We start from the raw sequence: 22,916 nt of genomic DNA, 5'->3' as shown, positions 1-22,916 counted from the left end.
CTTGCCCAGTGGCCAGATTGCTGCCGCCTCATCGAAATGATCTTCATCAGGCTGTGTGACATTCACCGCAGTCCCAAGAAGAAGGGGCCTGGCACAGTGTCCAGATGGGATCTCATCCTGGATGACTACAGGCAGATCAGGCGGCGCATTCTGGCCAATGGCGCAGTAATGCAGCAGACCACCTTGCAGCTGGTGGATGTGAGCTACACCACCCTGGTCCAGTGGCATAATAAAAGGGTGAAGAAGCAGGACAACACAGTGGTGATGCAAGGGCTGCAGTTACCAAGCCGTTTGTCTGTGGCAGCTGACCCTCTCCTCCCTGCTAAAGTGCTTCCTCCATCTGCACCCCTCCAGCCAGGTCCTGCTCACCAGTACAACCTGCCCAGTAGCACTGTGGGCCAGGCGCAGATGAAGAGGAAGGTCACGCCCACAGTTCCAACACTAGTGCTTGCCAAAGTGAGGCTTCAGCGGCAGCTCCTCCCTGCTCCCCCCTCAGCCTGTCAGCTGGTGATGCAGCCGCAGCAGCTTTTTCCTGCTCCACCCTTAGGCCCTCAGCTAATTATGCTGCAGCAGCAACAGCGTCTCCCTGTTCCACCCTCTGGACCTCAGCTGGTGATGCTGGATCCAGTGACATCTCAGGGGCCTGTCCTGATGACTGCTCCACAGGCCCAAGGTGTCACCCCTGCTGCTCCAGTCGCCCGAAAGCTGACCCGCAAAGTGCTGCACAACACGTGCAAAAAATGCGGGCAGTACAGAACAGCGGAGACTGGACACAGTCAGTACAAGGGGACTGTGTACTGCCCTGTAGTAGAGACTGTTACAAAGGAACAGTGGTTGGAGGACATAAAAAAAAAAAAAAAAAAAGAGTTGTTTACACCCTTTACAGACTTTTTCTGAATATGCAGCTGTGGGCAGATGGCTGGAATTACATGTCTTATTGTAAATAAAAGTTTGCTTAATTTATGTTTTGTGGGCACAATCTTGTTTTTAGGTAGCTAGTCAAATTTATAATCTTTTCAGAAAAATATAAAAAGAAATTGGGCTTTTTACTTTAAGGGAACAAAATAGTTAATCATATGTAAACATATATACATATATATACATCTTATAAGTTAATATCTTAAATATGATGAGGTTTACATGGGCAACAGAGACGCTTTTATTCTGTATATTAAGAACCTTAATCCTGTCGTAGGTGGGATTCGAACCGGCGCTCGGGTGAACTAGTCTTCCTCTGTCTGTTATGTCAAAAAATTAACTTTTTAATCTTTAGCAAAAATACTACAGCATATAAAGACGTATAAATGATACAGGAGTTAAAATGGGTCTCATAGAACTTTGTGAAGTTCTCCTTTTCTTTCTTTTTCTCCTTTTCTCCCCTCTTTTTCCTCTTTTTCTTTCTTCCCCCCTTCTTTTCCTTTCTCCCCCCCCCGTAACAGACTATTGTTCCCCAGCTTTAGGGGAGGGGCTCAGCACGTGCGGCTTGTTGACAAGCAGCTGATGCAGATCAATATATGCTTTCATATCAGTCTCCAAACTCCAGAAAAGATGCTAGATTTGTTGTCAGTCACTAATTTGAAAAAGAGGTAACTTGAGGGGTATGAAAACTCTCTAAATATAGCGTCAGCTTTATTTGAAATACCACTCTTTGATCTTTTTTTAAAAATTAACGATTCTTCAAGGCGGCGAAAATCCCTTGAGCATTATTTGCACACGAGTACCTCGAGTTATTCGAGGTATTGTTTCAGCTCTACTATATTGTATACTCATAGCTGCATGACACAGTGCTCTTTGCGGTGTGCTGGTGGAGAAAACAGTGTCACCATCATGAAGCTAGCGAGACAACAGCTCTCATAAAAAATGGACCGACAGAGTCAAGAAAATCAGGCAAGTTGATTTAAATTCATTTTAATGAAAACTATATTGGGCTGTGCACTGAATATTTGATCATATACCTAGCATTATGCCTGAACAATACTACACCTGTATGACAGTTAATATGCTACCTTACCTTGATTAGCCAATGCATTAAGTAAGGTATAAATGCCCTTATGCCCTTCGTTATCAGCTATAAATGAACATTAATTACTGATATTAGGAAGCCTCTTCCTGCAGCCAAAATATTACTGATAGACTAATAAACCGTGTAAAATAGATGTTTCATATTCCAGTCTACAGCACGATTACTGGAAATTGAGCTAAACATGATGAGCAAACACGTTAGAGCCAGGCACCGTTTTAACATGGTTTGTAAGCATTAATCAATGGTTAACGTAATGATGACTAATTGATAAGTATAATGTTTGGATAAGCCCCTTTCCAAGTCCTTCTAAAGGATCACATCTTGCATACAGTATGATCACACTTCGCATTTATTAATGTTATAAATCATTTTCAAAACAAATTAAACAAATACAGGGTTAGCCTACATAAATAAATTTTTTGTATAGTTTCCATGTATCTATAACCCCAGGTATCTAGAATAGAATAGAAAATACTTTATTTATCCCCGAGGGGAAATTCAGGAGTCACCGCAACATTTAAGAAAACAAAAGTAAGAAAGAGTATAGAAAGTGCAAAAAAGTCTATGAGAAATTAGATGACGACATCCCGCCCACCACTCGTCCACCACTCTCCAGCCCAGCCAGTCACCAACTCCACAGGGTCCAGGACTGAGCCTCCCCAGCAGTCTGTTCAGTCTCTGTCTCCTGGATCCTGTCTGCTCACAGCAGGCGAAGCTCCTCCGATGTGTCGCGGCGTCCGATGTCAGCTCCGTCAGCCACGTCCGTGAACAGCACGATACCGCTGGGTTAGCACAGCTAGCTTGTCCATCCCCCGGGGCTAGATCCCACGTTCCCAACAACAATGGATGGAAGGACAGGTCCACGTCGTCACCTCCCAGCTCACATCCAAGAACCAGCACGTCGTCCTCACCTCCTCCTCCTCAGCTCGAGGGAAATCATCAAGCCCTACACTAGTTAGCATTGACATGCTACAGGCTGCTAACAGCTAATTTTGCATGTAAACAATGCAGCCATGGTTACATGTAGGATCTCCAGACAAACACAGGAGAAAAGTAGTCAAAAATACCGCCGAAGCCACAAAAAGTTTGGTGTCCGTGACCAACAATGAACCATACAAAGTGATGATCCACTCCAAATACAAAGATTACGAAAAAGAGACAAAAAAATTACAAGAAACGGACAAAGACGAGAGAGCTGCTGCATCAGGCAGCTACTTGGGTAGCGCCTAGCAACGGAAAGTAAAATATGGAAAATATGATCAAATATTCAGTGCACAGCCCAATATAGTTTTCATTAAAATTAATTTAAAACAACTTGCCTGATTTTCTTGACTCTGTCGGTCCATTTTTTATGAGAGCTGTTGTCTCGCTAGCTTCATGATGGTGACACTGTTTTCTCCACCAGCACACCGCAAAGAGCACTGTGTCATGCAGCTATGAGTATACAATATAGCTATTTCAGTTAAAAACACGGGTGTATTTATTGAATTATATTTGATTTTAACAGTGGACAAAAAAAATTAAAGAAATCACATTTATTACAGCCCTGGAGGTCAGGGGCTGATAAACCAGGTTGAAAGAGTGCCGCTCCGTGAACAACAGCAAACACATCAATAAACAAACAGGGATAATCTGATTGGTCAATCCTAGTCAGCCTCCCATTGGTTGATCCACAAAAAAATTTCGAGCGCGCACAGAGATCTGTGAGCAAAAAATCCCTCAGCGCGAGAGGAAGAAACGTAGTGTGAGCGCAGGAAATCTGCGCGAGCAGCGTTATATCCGAGCGCAAGGACACAGTTTGAGCACGCGCAGCATTATATCCGAGCACGGGGTGACAGTTTGAGCAGGCGCAGCATTATATCCGAGCACGAGGAGATAGTTTGAGCAGGCGCAGAGCAAATTTGAGCGCAAGAGCAGAGTTTTGAGAGGCAATATCACAAAATCGGAGAGTGAAATCAATATATTACTGCTCTAAAATCAATTTAAAATGCTCTTGATTTAAGATAGGATATTCATTCCATAGGAAACAACTTCTACTTTAATTATACAATATATGTCATATTTCCAGGTGGTCAGGTCGAAAGAAGACCAATCATGATTCCCCCTGATTCTTAGTGGTGTCAGGGCTTCCAGCTCTGCTTAGTGGCTAGGGCTGGGCGATTATGGTAAAAATAAGAATCCCGATTATTTTAAGTGATATTGAAATCAAAATTAATATACACAATTATTCATTCATTCAAAAACTTCAGTACTGATTTAAACACAACTTTAAAGAACCAGCAAGTGGCACATACAGTATTATTGATACACATAAGTCACACACACTCGCTGTGGCTGCACATGGAACACAGAAGAGCTATGAAGCACAGGAACTTGCATACATCTACACTGAGTGGCATATTAATTGTTGATTGTTTTTCTTCGATTATATTGTTTTTATGATTGTCAGATGGCAAAATTGAAATCACGATTAAAATCCGATTAATTGTCCAGCCCTATTAGTGGCAGCCTCTCCCTTCCCCCCCTCCTTCCATCTTTTCCTTTTCCCAGGTGGGCATGAGCGAGGTGTGATGAGTGCAGGCAGGTGCAGGCGATTGGTAATCACCAGACTGTTCCACCAGGGGCCTGTACTACGAAGCTGGATTAAGTCATCCAGGATAACTCTGCGACAACTCACTCAACTTCACCGGATCTCCGTCATCCAGGGGGGTATTGCACAAAACCAGGATAAGGGATTGAGCTGGCAAACATTGGTTATCCTGGATGAAGTTAGCCTCAAGTCGGTTGAACAAAAACTGGCCAAGTTTATCCTGGACTAGTTACCATGGCGATTTATTCTCTGCAGCTAGCCTGCTCCAGACCAGGCTAACTACCAGGATAAGATTAATCCTGCTATGGCTCTGCTCTCTCTAATGTAAGAAATGAGCGTGGTTTACAGCATTTCCATGCTTTTTCTACACATTACATCATTTCATCATCCTGCATCCAAATCTCACAAATGTAGTCATTGTATTTGCTGGTTGACTTTAGTATTGTTTATTTGCACAGATTGTATGAAGACAAAAATAACTTTTAACACAGACAGTTGATAATCCTTTCTTTATTAATACAAGTCCTACAATAAAAGGTTTAAAATTATTATAAAGAAAATTGAAAAAACAGGCCTCACTGAAATCAGTACTAAACCAAACTGATGAAAAAAACAAAACAAAAAAAAACAACCCTAAACCTGCAGAATGAGAAAGAGGGTAAACAAAGGAAAAATAAATATATCACACTACTGAAATGGACTACAATATAACAGACAGAATATAATTTTGTCTTTACTGTCTCCTTAAAATAGGAAAATCATCCTATTTTAAGACTCCCCCTTTAGGAGTGAAAGGGTCCCACATCATTCTGACTTCACTTTTTAACTTAAACAATCTTTCTATTCATTCATTCGGTCTCATTGTCAGCCCTGCTGTTATATTGCAATACTAATAAAGACAGCTTGTCAAATTGCTGTCAGAGGTTTAATTAATATGTATATCACTACCTGTCACAGCCCCCCTGGATCCCCTCCATCACTGACCTCCCTATTTAAGTCAAGTGCCAGCTCCTCTGCTGGGGTCAGGTCCTGGCTTGGTGGGCCACCCCCTGTGCTGGTTTGATGTGTCTTTTTTTTCACGGCTAAAATTGTACAGAAATTCATTCTCAGCAGACAACAAATGTATCACTTCATTTGATTGCTCTTTGGGCTGTGCATGAGTAACTTACCAGACTGCAGAATATTTTTATATTTGGTTTTCACCTGCTGCCAGGTTCTTTTCTGGCCAGACAGGTTTATTCTTCATGACAGATGAGGGATGAAACAGAACACAACATAAGATAAATTGATTCAATAGATAACACGGACGCAGAGTTTAAATTTTCTTTGAACTTAATTATACTTCAAATAACCTGAGTAACATGCACTTCTATGGGCCACATTAAAGAAAAGCACAAGTATTGATTAGCGGACTTGAAAAGTCATCAGCTCCACATCCTAAAACTGTAATTATGACAGTGTGTGGAGTACTGTTTTTTAATTGTACATGTTCGCGCTACTTCCGCATTAAGCCGGTCCGTTATTAACTGGCAGGCTTTTTCCCCCTCTCCTTTTTTAAAATTTTTTTTAATCTATTTATTTTTTTAACCACATTCGTGTAGCCTTTCTTGTGGATTATATGTTTTGATTCTTTATTTAGTTGAAGAAGCATTGCCTGTTCATCCTGCTTGAGGAAAGATGCACGTCCTTGTTCCATTTTCAATCTGTGATTCTGTGATCGATCTCGTGGTCTTCTTACGGGGGCTGTGAACGCGCACTTATCCAAATGATCCACATCTGGCTTGACTAAACCGCGTCTTTTCATCCTGGCTCGCCAATCGTGCAACCAGTTAATCCGAGAAAGCGCCGACCAGGCTTATTCAAGCCGCGCCTGCTCATTTATCCTGGATGTATTTATCCTACTTTCGTGCAACACCCCTCAGATCTGCTGTAGTATGAAGCTTGTTATCAACTCGTTAAGTGAATCTGACTGGGATCTGTGCGCGCACACATAAAATGGCCGTGGTTAGCGGCCCATTTTATGTGGAGCATTATCCACAATGGAGCAGACTGCACTGCTCCAGATATACCTGGAGCAGTGCTATTCAGAATTACAACACACAGCACAAGGTGCTCCTGAAAATTGTACTTGTTTAGTACCAGTGCTAAGTTTGGTGTATCTGTGGGATTCTGGAGGAGTCCCACTGTCCACAGTTGTTGTTCTGTTCTTAGGAAATGATTATCCCAACCCACCCTGAAGACATCAAGGTCCCTTTGCAGATGCGGAAGGAAAACATGCTGGACACAGAAGAGGTGGATGCTATCAGAGGGATCTAGAAGACCTTCATCTTCAAGGCTGTGAAGAGTCTCATAGTGCACATTTGTTTCAGCCATCCTTGCGTCTCACCACAGACGTTCTATTCTATTAGAGAAAAAGTACAATTAACTTCAAATTCTCACAGTATATTTGTTTTTTTTTTCACCATAGATGATTACCCCCTGATAGTGAACATGCATCGTGCTATGTCAGTATTTTCAACTCCTTGGTCTCACTGATCAGACTTTGTGCCAACAGCTCAGTAAAAGCATGGGTGATATTCTCTTGCATCTCAACCTGTCTGGACAATGTTCCAAAAAATTGCATCTCCTGGTTAACAACAAACTGGAAATAGTCCACATTGAGGGGCAATTTTTGTGTGACTTGAGAAAGTTTGATTCGAAGGCTCTGAAGAAATTCCCTTTTTAGTTCCTCCAAGAAAAAAAATGTTCCATGCTTCTTTTTCTTTCATTAAATTAACTCTAGAACTTAAAAGGAGCAAAAAGAGGACAACTTTGTGTTCAAACAAAACATACGCACTGCAGTTTATCTGTTATCTATCCTGGTAATTTACCTTCATTTACTTGCAAACACTTGCCACAAGGGATGAATGGAGCAATAAAATGTTTTGAAGGTCTGTGAAACATGTGTGATGATTGGCGCATGGAAGGGGCTGACATATTCACAGTTCCTCCAGAATTTATTCACTGTAAGAAGACAGTAAAACGCATGAATTGTCTTCTCACATTTCTTTGTACCTCTGTTCCTTCAGAGGTGCTACATGGCACAACTGTAACATCTAGTGGACAAAATAAACGATTACATGCAGCTAGATGTCTGAAGAGTAGGGTATAGCAGCAGCCTCGGAGACCGCAGTTTCGGGACCACAGTTTCAGGACCGCACATTCGGGACCCCTGGTTTCTCCGAACAGCGCCACTCACCTTAGGAGGCTGCATTACTTGTACAACGAGACGACAATGAGTATGACAACGAGCAACAAACTGAGAAGTGAGTACTGAGAAAGTTTTATTTGTTTGCAGTGGCGTGGCGTGGGGATTTTTTTTGAGAAAGCCAAGTGAGACAAAGCCTCTAATCTGTATTTTTTTTAGGGAGTGGAGTACATAAAAGACTATGTTGCAGCTTGTATAACGCTATTTCATGTAATGGAATGACCATAGAGGGAATGACCTGTTAGAGCACCCAGAGAGCGCTCATTTTACTTACTTCGAACATTTTACTTACTTTGAACACCCACACACACCCTTTCACTCTCACACCCTCAGTCACTCACTCACACACGTAGATTATCCTCTTGACTTATCTTAAACATCGTATTAATTTACTCAACTGCCCGCTCAAACGCACAACCGGCCGCTTCGTGCACACTGCTAATCTCCCTGATTTCATTCAGTGGCTTGATGATGATGATGAGGATACTATGATTTGATTGGTTTGAGGCCAGACGGGATGGCTTCCCTTGACGCGTTATTATGGAACCCACATCAGTTCTAAGTAAACCCCACTGCTCCGAAAGGCCTAGTGATTGCAGCCAAACCCCGCCCACGCTGTGACTGACGCAGCCAAACTCCACTGTGTGTTATGTTTTGTGTTATGTGTGTTTTTTTTACAGTCTATGGTTATGACCGACGCTCATACAGACTTCAGCATCTGATACATTTGTTAGGACTTTTATCTTTTCTGAAAGGAAATATTTCACACTGCATGAACGCAGCAGAACACACCTCCATTCTGAAAGTTACATTGACTTTTGTATTTTTATTACAAATTTAAAGTTAAGATGATGTGTTTGTGTGTGAGTGTGTGATTGAATGAACAGTTTTGTGTAAAATGTTTTGGCTTTGCTAGTATGAGTAGCCTACCTTCAAGGCAGAGAAGTGGGATATATTTATGCAAGCATCCCAACAGAATGCTTATCACATAAATGTACATTATTCCACTCCATTGCAAAGCCAAGACAACAATATGAGTGAGCGAGAATCAACATTATTGCGCGGGAATCAACACTATGGCATATGCAAGTAAATTCAGACAAACAGGCAATTTTAACACAAATATCAAGCTAATTTTGACTTATATCAGCTTATTTATTTAACCACTTGAACCACAGATGGTTGAGCAGAGTCCCCCGGGGCTCTTTACTAGTGTATTTTCCGTGCGTTGTGTCTTGCATGACAAATTTAGCATTTGACATCTCAGTTTGTTTTGTTGCGCCTGCGCGTGAGCGTGTTGCAGGCGTGGTTTGACTGCGTCACCAGGGCTGGAGAGCAGCGGGGGTGGGGTTTACCTAGAACTGATGTGGGTTCCATAATAACGCTCCCTTGACACAGTTTTGGCCAATCACAGGTGAGCAGTGTCATGAACCCCCAGCCTCATCTGATCGGTTAATCTTTTTTGTTTTGTTTTTTTCACCAAGGGACGCCAACTCGGCTTGGCCTCCTTGCAGACAACATCGTGCAACAGTGGCGTCGTTAGGCCTAATTTGAGGGGCTGAAGCCTCCCTAAATGATTTGAGGTGATTTCAGCATACTACTCACACCCGCTGTGGTTTTTGCGGGAGATGTGAAATCGCAAACGACTTGAGTCTTTGTATAGCTTGAGCGCCTCTCCTCGCCTTTAAATGCCCTGCGGCCGAGGCGCAGCGTCTGATTGGTCTGACTGATCTACAGCATCGCAAAGAGAGTGCTGGTAGCGGAGACGGTCAGAACTGCTGTCCCTGTAGCAGGACAATGGGCACATCGGGGGACACGAAGCGCATCACCGTGTGGGCCAGCTCCCAGGACAGATTTAATCTGTTCCTTTGTCTTTATTCGGAGTAAAAAATTAAGAGGCACTTACACAGCTGGCTTATCCATTCAGAATACTTTTGATCCACCTGCACTCCTGGTTTGTCATCGCCAAGTAGAGCCTTTGGTGATATATTGTATACTCTCCCAGCGTCTCTGCCTCATCCTCCTTACAATAATGTACTCCATCTTTTTAGATCGCGTTAAAAATAAAGACTTAAACAGAGAAATATGGGAAATAACGGGTAAATCCTGAGTGACATAACCTATTTCGTCTCTTTTTTCTTCGTCTTTTCTCTCCCTCTTTTCTTTGAATTAAATGAAATGAGAGAACCAGATATACTCAGTATCAGATGTTAAGGCTGTTTATTGTGTAATTGTAAGATGTGCACCAAACTGTTGGTTTCTTCACAACCGTTGAGACGAATCACCACTAAAAGGGGAAACCCCTTTGTAGGCTGACTTCCCTGCAACCTGTCTGGAGGCTCCAGCACTCTCTGTAGTTTACAGTGGCTGAGGTGTATCCAACTGGGTCTCTCGGCGATCTTTACAGCCGTGGGCGTGGTCAGCAGGACCTGGAATGGGCCTTCCCACCGTGGACTGGACCAAGTTTTCCTTTTTATGACTTTAATGAACACCCAGTCGCCAGGAGACACCTTCAGTGGTTCCTGTGAAGAGACAGAATCAGATGGCAGTAAATTTGCTTTGGACACTGCTTTGATTTCAAGCATCTTTCTCGTGTAGTCTGCTAGCGTCTCTTCTTCCTCTGATTTGTCTAAATCTTCAGAGAATACAGGTAATCTATAAGGTCTTCCATACAGGATCTCAAAAGGGCTAAGACCACTTTCTCCTGGCATAATCCTCATATACAGTTTAACCAGGTCAAGGCATTCTGTCCTGTTTCTTCCATACACTTCTTTAGTCTGCCTTTTACTGTTCCATTTGTTCTCTCTACCAACCCTGCACTTTGTGGGTGGTAGGCACAATGATGTTTCAGATTTATTTGCAAGTTTTCAGTCATCTTTTTTACAATGTTATTTACAAAATGAGAGCCATTATCACTGTAAATGGTCTCTGGTATGCCATAGTTGGGTACTATGGTCTTACATATGGCTTTTGCCACTGTCGCTGCATCTGCTGTTTTTGCTGGGACAATCTCAACCCATTTTGAGAATGCGTCTACAAGTACTAGACAATACTTATAAGTACCACTTTTGTTCAGTTCAATGAAATCCATATGCAACGTTTGAAAAAGATATTCTGGTCTGGGAAATTTCCCTCGTTTGGGTCTGATATTTCCTTGTGGGTTATGTCTGATACACGTTTCGCATGCTTTGCAAAAAAATTTTGTAAAGGAATTAAATCCTAGTGTATAAAAATGTTGGTTTATTACTGATACCATCCCTCCTGTTGAGACATGGCAAGGCCCATGGCTCAAAATAGCTGCTGCTTTGTAAAGTGATTTTGGTAGAATAGGTTTTCCATTAATCACGTACAGGTCACCTTGAACCATGGCACCGTTTTTTATCCATGCTTCTTTTTCTGTTTTAGGAGCACTGTTCTGCATGTTTTTGGGAATTGTATGGTCAATTGGTTCAGTTTCAGTGGTAACATAATGACATTTATGTTACCACTGAACTGAACTGTTCCATATGTGCCTAGTGCAGCTGCTTTAGCTGCTGTATCAGCATATCTGTTTCCTGTGGAGACAGGATCTGAGCCTTTTCTGAGCCTCTTCATTTCGAATGATGCGCTTCTAGCGGTAGCAGCGAAGTTTGGCAGCTCTTTGTTATTGCTCTGCTTTTTTTGCTATATTTTTTATCTTTTTTTGTTTTGTTTTTTTTTATTATTTTTGCTCATTACTGGACTTTTTTGACATCAACTCATGGATATGTCTGTTGGAGGGAGAGTTTATTCAAGAGAGGAGCTTCTTGCACTACAATGGAGCAAATCTGGAGGACATCACCCTATTCCTGCTGAGATAAAGAAGCCTTTCCGAGGATGTCGTGCTGGTGCAAAGTTAAAGGCCAGGAGATGGAGGTATAAGCCCTTTCTTCCTTCAGTCATCATGGGGAATGTCAACTCTCTGCCCAACAAAAAGGATGAACTGGAGATACTGGTGAAGACACAAAATGTATACCGTGAGTGCAGCCTCTTGTGCTTTACTGAGACCTGGTTGAATCAAAACATCGCTGATTCCTGTGTGGATATACCTGGCTTCACACTGATACGTCTGGACAGAGACACCAAAGCTAGTGGCAAGACAAAAGGAGGTGGACTTGCTTTATACATCAATCAGAGATGGTGTAATCCTGATCATACTACAGTCAAAGTGAAGATGTGTTGTCCGGACATTGAACTGTTGGCAGTTGGTATGAGGTCATATTACCTTCCCAGAGAATTCATTCATATAATAACAATCCTTGTTTACATTCCACCCAAAGCAACTGCTGAAGTTCCATGTGATGTTATCCAAGAAACTGTTGCCAGGCTACAGACTCAACATCCTGAGGCTCTCATAATAATATCTGGAGACTTTAACCATGTTAGCCTCTCCTCTTATCTCACTGGTTTTAAACAGTTTGTCAATTGCCCAACCAGAGTGAATAGAACACTTGATCATCTATATGCCGACGTCAAAGATGCATAGAGTGCCACGGCATTACCACCTCTGGGCAGGTCGGATCACAATCTGGTTTTACTTCAGTCTTGTTACAGACCCTGCGTATTGAGGCAGCATGCAACTACTGTAACAGTTAGAAAATGGACACCTGAAGCCAGTGAGGCTCTGAGAGACTGCTTTGAGTGCACAGACTGGAATGTATTGTTAGAAACAGATGAGAACAGCCTAAATATTGATAAACAGGTTTTTTACTGAAAACACCAACTTCTGTAAAGACAATATCATACCTTCAAAGACTGTACTCCACTTCTCCAATAACAAACCCTGGGTCACAAGTGACATCAAGGATATCCTCAATCAGAAAAAGGAAGCCTTTATGCCGCGGCCACACCAAACGCGAACACGCGAATTTACTCGCGCGAATGGCCTGTCACGCGCCGCGTGAACGCCCGAGTCTCGCCGCTGGACTTTTTTGACAAGCTGAGGCGCGAACACGCGAATGCGCGGTACTGCGCATGCGGAGTAGAGAGCTCGTTCATTTAAAGACCGAAAGTCCAAAAGAGCAGCTGAAAAACAATGAGCTGTGGTTTCCAAAGCATGACAGGAGAGTGTGTGAAAGCTTTGGAGATCACAATCAATGCCTGCTGCCTCTCCCTGGTAATCCACCAGCCCTGCTTGGCTGTCCCCTGCGATCTCATCCCCGATCCCCCGAACCTCCGACCCCCCGTACCCCCCACCACCCGTACCCCCGACCACCCGAACCCCCGACCACCCGAACCCCCGACCCATGTTCCCGGAGGTCTCCCTGGGGATAATGAAGGGGTGGAGGAAAGAGAGGAGCACAGAGAACTTCCATCTTTTCCCTGGCTCTGCCCCTGCCCCACTCTTTCCTCCTATCTATCAGGCTCAAAACTCCGCTGAGGAAAACACAGTCGGACTCAGTGAAAGCCTGTGCAGGCAAATCCAGCTGGGAACGAATGTTTTCAGAACTTACATTCAAAACCTGTCTCCTCAGAGACTTTCAACCAAGCCTGCTCCTGTTTTTCCGGTCTCTGTAGAGTACACACGTCGTGTCGTATAACTCTGGATGATGACACACCACACAGATTGTTTTCTCCTCCATCCTCCGGCGGAGTTTGGAGCCGGAGCAGGCGGCAGTTGCCCCCCAACGTCGTCAAAACAATGACGTCGTGAGGGAATATTTTGAACTCGAACGAATTTGCGTCTACCGCCCAAACGCGTGAACGCTCCAAACTCGCCGCGCCAATCGCGCCAATCGCGCCGCCCGAGGCGAATCGGCAGCTAAACGCGTCTTTGCATTGACTTTGTATGTAATCGCGCCGCAAATTCGCATTTGGTGTGGCCGCGGCATTAGATGCGTCCTGAGTGTTTTGACAACTGCACTTTGAGCTTTAAGGTCTTTGCACACCAGACGCGAAATTTTCGCGCGAATATTTCGCACGGTTTTATTTTTTTTCGAATACAATGTTTTTCAATGCAAGCTTTCACACCAGCGACGTTATTTCGCAAAGCGAAATTGCGGCTTTTATTTTTTCGGACCGTGGTCGAATTTTACAAACTTCCGCTCACGATGAGTACACAGCCGACCAATCAAAACACTCGTTGTTGGCACGTCACACACAGAGGAACACTCACCATGGCGGAACAGCTGATCATCTTTGTGTCCCAGCACCCGGTTCTTTTCGACAAAAGACACAAAAGCTACAAAGACAACGATTTTAAAGACAATGTATGGAGGAGAATAGCTGCGGAGATGGAGTATGATGATGGTGTGTGTATAATCAACCTCTTACCGAATTAAATTGTGTTTGTTTTAGCGATAGCCGACACAAGCTAAATTGTAGTCGTTGTAAACCGTTAATGCCGTTATTGTCGGCTGTTTTAACTGTCATTAAGATACATAATACTTCTGTATTCCCTTTTTTGCTTGTCGTATGATCTAAGTTTGATCTATATCGGATAATGCGGCAATGTAATGACAGTAGTGTTGTCTATTATTAGACAGTGAAGTGATCTAAACAAGCGAGTGTCCAACCAGAGCTAAACATGATATAACTTTGTTACTTTTTAGTTGAGGAAGTGAAAAAGTTATGGAAGAATCTGAGGGACACCTATGTGAGAAAGAAGAGAGAGGAGGGAGATGTTAAGAGTGGTCAGGCAGGTGGAAAGCAGAAGAAGAGATGAAAGTTTATGGATGCCATGTCTTTTTTGGATGAATCAACATCTTTCAGGAGGTGGGCTGTATCTTGTAACATAATAAACTAAAATTAGCTAGGCATAGTACTAACCATTTGCTTTATTTTGTATAGCACCCAGAGTAATGTAGAAATTGAGGAGACCCAGGAGGAAGGTGCAGGGCCAGCTCAGCTCCTCAACCAGGCAGAAAGTGAGGGAGAGTGTGTGGCTGCAGCTCCTAGGCCAGCTAAAAGAAAGAGCACTGACAGCATGCTGGAGGAATATTTGAGGAAAAAAGAAGCAAGAGAGGCATAGAGGGATAAAGAGAGAGCACAGAGGGATGATGTCACGCTATTTCTTTTGAGTTTGGCTCCTGCACTGAGGCGCCTGTCAATAGAAAAACAATCCTGGGTCAGAATGAGGATGACAGAGTTGTGCCACGAGGCAGAGTTTGGTGCTGTTTTTGCACCGCAGCAATTCCCAAATTCAACTTATTGTTAACATATTATAATTAACTTTTTATTATCTATTAAATGCTAATTGACTGAAACAATATCCTGTGTGTGTGTGTGTGTGTGTGTGTGTGTGTGTGTGTGTGTGTGTGCATTGACTAAAAAACAAGCAGTGAGGTAAACATAAAATTTATTTTTTTCTTCACAGTATAAACAAAAGATTATAAGTATATTTACAGAAAAGTATACACACATGAGGAAAACAAAAAAGAAATTATATAACATATCATATAACATATTAATATTTCATTTTACTATTTTATAACTGGTATCAGTGTTGTTTATTTTTTTTTATTATTATTTATAATATTATATTAATACTATATTACTAATTTATTATTATTTTTATATTATATCAAAATATTCATAAATTATATACATATAATTGCTATCATTATATTATGCCGATAATATTTCAGAGTTTCAAGGAGCAGAACCACGACGAATTTGTCCATATTGCCAAGGAACTTCCCCGGCTGGAGAGTTGAAGTAATGGCGAAAGGTCTCCCGTACTCTCAGTGCCTCTGCAGATGCTCTGTTCCCTCGCAGGTACCTGATTGGTGTCAGGATGCTCTCTCCAGCATCATCATCACCCTGCTCTCCATCATCGCAGTTGTGATCTCCCTCATCAGGCCGCAGGAAGTTGGAGAGGATACAAGTGGCCTTTATAATACTGTCTGCCGCATCAGGACAGACCTGCAGCCGTCGACAGTAGACCCTCCAGCGCTATGTGAGGATCCCAAAGCAGTTCTCCACAATTCGACGGGCACTGGAGAGACGGTAATTGAAGATGCGGGCATCCTCCTGAAGGTGACGCCCTGGATAAGGCCTGAGGAGGTTAGGCTTCATAGGGAAGGCCTCATCAGCCACAACCACATATGGCAACGGTCCCAGATCTGGTGCAGAGGGGAGGGGGGATGGTGGTGGGACATCCAGCTCACCTGCCTGGAGGGCTTTGCCAAGATTTGATTTGGCAAAGATCCCTCCATCACTGTTGCTGCCAAAGCCTCCAATATCCACAGCCAGAAACCTGTAGTCTGCGTCAACCAAGGCAAGTAGCACGATGGAGAAGGTCCCCTTGTAGTTGTGGAACTGGGACCCGGAGTTGGGAGGTGCCTGGATGACGATGTGTTTCCCGTCCAGGGCACCTATACAGTGTGGGAAGTTCCACCGCTCTTCAAACCTCTTTGCCGTCTTCAACCACCCCTCCTTGTCAAGAGATGGCATCTGAGACTCCTTCAGCTCCTCCCAGATGGCATCACATGTCTCCCTCACAATTTTCCCAACTGTTGAAATTCCAAGCCGGAAACTTGCAGCAATTGTTGTGTAGCTGTCACCAGTGCTTAGAAATCTGTAAAGACAAAACAAATGAAGAATTACTAATTCTAATAATACCACAACGCAAAACCTAAATTCATGACATGCTACATTTACTTTTTCATCCTTGTACTTAATAGAACAATTTTGTGCCACAGCTACCCTTGGCCAAGGATATAGCAGGGTAGTAGTTTCAGATGCTTTTATGCTCTTATGGAATCAATATAAATGACAAAACAGTGACTGTCTAGTTTGCTTGCAAATAAAATCCATAGTGTGTTGAACAGGCTGACTGATTATCCTGGGCTCTGTGATATGGTAACAAATAACTTAAGCCAAGGTGATTCTGTTTATGAATAAATAACTATTTTTAATGCAGGTTACCTATATCTCAAAAAGATGTGGTAATTATCTAATATGGAATAGGAGTTCATAAATGACCATTTTCATTCCATATTTTAATACAGTAACTTTAATAAGTATATAAATATGTTCAATTAATATTGACATTTTATTAATGTTGCTAGACGTGTTGTCAGGTTGTTTTTCAATGTGACAGGGGCAGCCGTTAGAGCCGCCGTTAGAGAAGAACAAAAGTGTCCTCCTCATGTCAACTTTTCCAACTTTTAAAACAGTTTTTGGAGCAAGTGCTAAGGTAATTTTGTATTTAATATAATAGTAGTTATCTTAGTAAAAGCTCACGGCAGTAAACAGGCACCCTATCTCATGAATGAACCAGTTGCGCCATGCACTCAGCTGGGGGCGCTTACTAACAGACTAGACGTGACACAGATGATACTTTTGACAACAATGTATCCTCTTACCTCAGACATGCGGCTAATCGCTGCTCCGGGTCAATCGGCTCCCTGAAATTGTTCCTCTGCCTCCTCAGTCTTGGAGCTAGTTGTTGGAGCAGCGTTTCAAACTGTCCCACAGACATCCTGAAGTAGGTCCTGAAGCGGCTGTGGTACAGTTTCAGCTCCTGAACCAGGCAGTGAAACTCGCCAAGTTCTCCTCTCCTTTTCAAGATAGGATGCACCCAGTTGTCTCGTTTTTCTCTCTTATTTAACAAAACAAGCACCAGGTCATCGTCACTTGATGTCGACTCCACATTTGCTTTCTGTAACTGGCAAGGCGATCGGTTTTTTTCGAGTATGTATTAAATCGCATCGCGACCGGTGTGCATATACACGCGAATCAAAATTCGCCTCCGAATTATTCGCAATTTCGTGCCGTTTAATCGCATCGCCGCTGGTGTGCAAGGACCTTTACACTTCTGATTGGATCACTTGGGACATATGTTAATACCATGTCTAACCATGTCTGAAAAATCAATTTCTCACAAAATGTTTCTGTACCTTCATTTGCTCATAGGATGTACTCAATGGGAAGCCTTCTAAGTGGTTTCTTCAGAAGCCTTCTTACCAGGTGCCTATCTACCTTGACAGTGAGGGGGAACAGGACACACTTTTGCCTATCTTAAGGCAATACTACCTCAAACACCAACACATCTGAGCTTCACGGATGAAGTTCAGTCTATCTGTGGTGTTCTTTTTCCAGAGGTAAGACTGACAATGTAATGTATTTGAGAATGCCCTTTTATCAATATTTTTTGATTATAATGTTTACTTTTATTTTTTTCACATTGCAGAGTAGCTTGCTCTTCTGTATTGGTTGAATTGTGTGTTTATTAAAATTTTTTAAAATGTATCAATTTTCTTTTGGTAGGCCATAATAAATGGCCTGGCTGGGCTACAGAGTCTGTCCCTGCAGGAGGTTGAACAGGTCTATCTCTCTGGTCCAGTTTATGATCAGAGGTAAGGTCAGACGATATTATTTTTAAATGTGTAAAGTGAAAACAGCATTTTTGTCAGCAATGATAATGACAATGTAACAGACGTTTTGCAAAACAGCTAAAAAGAGGACGACTATTCAGCTCGTAAGTAGTGCTTTTACCTACTTCCCAATCAGAGGTTTGAATGTTCAGTATGCATTTCAAAAAATGTATTTGGTTGTCTCGCTCTCTCTGTCTCTCTTTCTCCATCTCTGACTGTCTCTCTCAGGAGCCGTTGAGGTGTGAGACAGGAAAATGTAGAAGACTGGACGCCATGACGATAATGTTCTTTTATGTGATCTTGTCATTTTCACTTTTTCTAATCAGTTGTTTATTTAATTGTTTATATTTGTTCATTGTGTGGATAAAATAAAAATGTAGAGTCATTCTTGTTTCTTGCCTCTTTCTAACCTTTAAAATATCTGGTTGAAATAAAGATAGGTCAGTTCTGTTTATCTCACACCAAATCATAACAGAAGTCGGTGTCTTTTAAGTCACATTTTTACATGTATGTCTGTATGTGCTTTCACTTTTCCCCTGAGTATCATTAGCTAATTCCGCTAGTAATACAATTTTCAAGTCTTTGCAACAAAGGTCAATTTCATGGCAAAGTGATGTTTGTATGGAACATGTATTTAAGTCTTTGGAAGGAAGCATTAATTGGCTGGAATCAACCTTAAAAATTATAAAGAACATATTTTTAGGTAGAATCAACCTTTAAAAATATAAATAATGAATCAATGTATTTGGGTGCAATCCAACTTTACATATACATACATATACATGAGTATGAGGTGGAATCAATTTTGAAACCCACAACAAAAAGTATTTGGTTGCGGCAATCATTTAAGTCAGTAGGTGGCACTGTGGCAAAAACACCAGGGTCCTAGAACTGCGGTCCTGAAAGTGCAGCCTCCAGGCCTGCAGAGGAATCTGTGACCATTGGAATATGTGACCGCAGGGGGCGATGACGGGCATTGACTATGTGTTTGTTGTACAAAAAAGAGGAGAAGAAGTTGAGTTACATAAATGGTGTACTCAAAGATTCATCTGAGGTAAACGTTTGCAAAATCTGTAGAAATTGTGTGTAATTTATACAGAGCAGTCGATTGATGTTGCTTTATCTGCTACCCACGAGTAAGCACCACTTGTTATGGCTTCCTACTGATAAAGGAGAAACCATCGTATATACAGCTACATAACCCAGGAACTGAAAAACCTACATTAGATCAGGTGACTTTTCAAGGAAATATATACTATAATCTACGTTTGCTAAGAGCTGCATTTTATGTAAAAGTGTATATGAACTGTTTCAAATATGTAGTTCGCTGTGCCTGCTCTCATGAGATACATGTACAAAACCTTTTAAATTAACGTTTTAGTTTATCTATACTTGACTTCATGATTGTTATATAATGTAATCCCTCTAAAAATGTTCAATAAATAAGCAAAAATTTAAAACTAGTGTCTATAATTAAAAAAAAAAAAACAATCTAAGACAGGCTTCTCCAACCAGTAGCTCGCGAGCTACCGATATTTGGAGTAGATCATTTCTTTGTATGGCTCATTAGTTGGTCATGGACACCAAACTTTTTGTGGCTTCAGTGATATTTTTACTATTTTTGCTCCTGTGTTTGTCTGGAGATCCTACATGTAACCATGGCCACATTTTTTACATGTGAACTCAGCTGTTAGTACTCTGTAGCATGTCAATGCTAACTGGTGTAAGGCCTGATGTCTTCCCACAAGGTGAGGAGAAAGAGGTGAGGATGACATGCTGGTCTCAGGTGTGAGCTAAGAAGTGACGACATGGACATGTCCTTCCATCCATTGTTATTGGGGACGTAAGATCTATCTCCAATAAGGTGGACAAGCTAGCTGTGCTAACCCAGCAACAGAGGGAAAACCAGAGGGCAGAGTAGCATCATGCTATTCACAAACATGGCTATCGAAGCTAACATCAGACACCAACACCATGTTGGAAGAGCTTTACCTGCTGTGAGCAGACAGGATACAGGAGACGATGGAGCATGACTGAAGAAGCTCAGTCCTGGACCCTGTGGAGGTGGAGGCTGGCTGAACTGGAGAATGATGGACAAGCTATCATCATCTATTTTCTTATGGACCTTTTTTTGCACTTTCTTACTATTGTTTTCTTGATTGCTGCTGTGACTTGAATTTTGTTGTAGTTGTTTCAATGACAATAAAGTTCTTTTCTATTCTTTTCTGTTCTATTCTCTCCCACTCAATCAACACAATCCCCCAAACTTGAATAAAGCAGTGGGGAACCTTCAGGGACTTCTAGGCCTTCAGAGAAGGCCTTAAAAAAATCTGGACCAAAAATATACGTATCATATATCTATATCTATCTATCTATCTATCTATATATATATATATATATATATATATATATATATATATATATATATATATATACATATATATATATGTGGACAGTGAACAGTATATATATATATATATATATATATATATATATAGATAGATAGATAGATAGATAGATAGATATATATATAGATATATATATATATATATATATATATATATATATATATATATATATATATATATATATATATATATGTGTGTGTGTGTGTGTGTGTGTGTGTGTGTGTGTGTGTGTGTGTGTGTGGACAGTGGACAGTGGACAGTGGGACTCCTCCAGAATCCCACAGATACACAGAACTTGGCACTGGTACTAAGTAAGTACAATTTCCAGGAGCACCTTATACTGTGTGTTGTAGTTCTGAGTAGCATTGCTCTAGGTATATCTCGAAAAAAGAGAATATCATTAAAAAGTTAGAACGTTTGGTCACTCATTTCTAAATTATAAATCTGGCACATAGAGTGACATTTTTGAAGCATTTATTTTTTTAAAAGTTGATTATTATGGCTCACAGATAATGAAACCCCTAAATCCAGTGTCTCAAAGGTTAGAATATTGTAGGAAAAGTTGATTATTGTAAAGTTATGATGTCACACCCAAACAGCTAATAAACTCCAAACTCCTGCAAAGGTTTGCTGACCACAACCATGGTAAAGACTGCAAACTTGACAATGTCCAGACAACAGTTAATGGCACCCTCTATTCTGTATGTACATTTTGTGCATACAGAAAAAATTGCATACCCAACAATGGACTCCTTGTTAGAGATAGACTCCAGTATATCCACAGTTAAGATTTCATCAGCTAGCTCAAAGCTCAACCTGAAAATAAAATGACCATGGCAAAATTACACACGATTTCTACAGATTTTGCAAACGTTTACCTCAGATGAATCTTTGAGTACACCATTTACGTAACTCAACTTCTCCTCTTTTCTGGACAATGCACACATAGTCAATGCCCGTCATCGCCCCCTGCGGTCACATATTCCGATGGTCACAGATTTCAGTGCAACACTGTTCAGACATCTAGCTGCATGTAATTGTTTATTTCGTCCACTAGATGTCACAGTTGTGCAGTGTAGCACCGCCGAAGGAAGGGAAATTTTAGAAGACAATTCATGTGTTTTACTGTCTTCTTACAGTGAATAAATACTGGAGGAATTGTGAATATGTCAGCTCCCTCCATGTGCCAATCATCACACATTTCACAGACCTTCAAAACATTTTATCCATTCATCCCATTCATCCCTGTGGCAAGTGTTTGCAAGTTTAAATGATGGTAAACTACCGGGATAGATTACAGATAAACTGCAGTGCGCATGTTTCATTTAATTTGATGAAAGAAAAAGAAGCATGGAGCTATTTTTTTCTAGGAGGAACTAAAAACGGGAATTTCTTCAGAGGCTTCTAATCAAACTTTTTCACACAAAAATTGCCCCACGATGTGGACTATTTCCAGTTTGTTGTCAAGTTAATTGTACTTTTTCTCTAATAGATTAGAACGTCTGTGGCGAGACACAAGGATGGCTGTAACAAATGTGCACTATGAGACTCTTCACAGCCTTGAAGATGAAGGTCTTCTAGATCCCTCTGATAGCATCCACCTCTTCTGTGTCCAGCATGTTTTCCTTCCGCATCTGCAAAGGGACCTTGATGTCTCCAGGGTGGGTTGGGAAAATCACTCCCTAAGAACAGAACAACTGTGGACAGTGGGACTCCTCCAGAATCCCACAGATACACTGAACTTGGCACTGGTACTAAGTAAGTACAATTTCCAGGAGCACCTTGTACTGTGTGTTGTAGTTCTGAGTAGCATTGCTCTAGGTATATCTCGAAAAAAGAGAATATCATGAAAAAGTTAGAACGTTTGGTCACTCATTTCTAAATTATAAATCTGGCACATAGAGTGACATTTTTGAAGCATTTATTTTTTTAAAAGTTGATTATTATGGCTCACAGATAATGAAACCCCTAAATCCAGTGTCTCAAAGGTTAGAATATTGTAGGAAAAGTTGATTATTGTAAAGTTATGATGTCACACCCAAACAGCTAATAAACTCCAAACTCCTGCAAAGGTTTGCTGACCACAACCATGGTAAAGACTGCAAACTTGACAATGTCCAGACAACAGTTAATGGCACCCTCTATTCTGTATGTACATTTTGTGCATACAGAAAAAATTGCATACCCAACAATGGACTCCTTGTTAGAGATAGACTCCAGTATATCCACAGTTAAGATTTCATCAGCTAGCTCAAAGCTCAACCTGAAAATAAAATGACCATGGCAAAAAATACAATTATTCTAGCAGTAT

At 41.5% G+C, this 22,916-nt stretch overlaps 1 long non-coding RNA gene across 1 annotated transcript; it reads left to right on the top strand.

Annotated features, from left to right (window-relative positions):
• The first annotated feature begins 13,615 nt into the window (after positions 1–13,615).
• Positions 13,616–18,573, top strand: LOC141794683 (uncharacterized). The gene is made up of 4 exons (XR_012598546.1): positions 13,616–14,127; positions 15,465–16,096; positions 17,737–17,924; positions 18,091–18,573. It is a non-coding gene; the product is annotated as an uncharacterized LOC141794683 (long non-coding RNA).
• Positions 18,574–22,916: the final 4,343 nt, after the last annotated feature.

The sequence above is a fragment of the Halichoeres trimaculatus genome, unplaced genomic scaffold, assembly GCF_033239565.1.
Source record: "Halichoeres trimaculatus isolate MK-OKI-2021-1 unplaced genomic scaffold, fHalTri1.1 fHalTri1_scaffold_8, whole genome shotgun sequence".
Classification (NCBI taxonomy): domain Eukaryota; kingdom Metazoa; phylum Chordata; class Actinopteri; order Labriformes; family Labridae; genus Halichoeres; species Halichoeres trimaculatus.
Note: the sequence above shows the minus strand (reverse complement) of the source record. Positions and strands in the feature narration are given on the sequence as shown.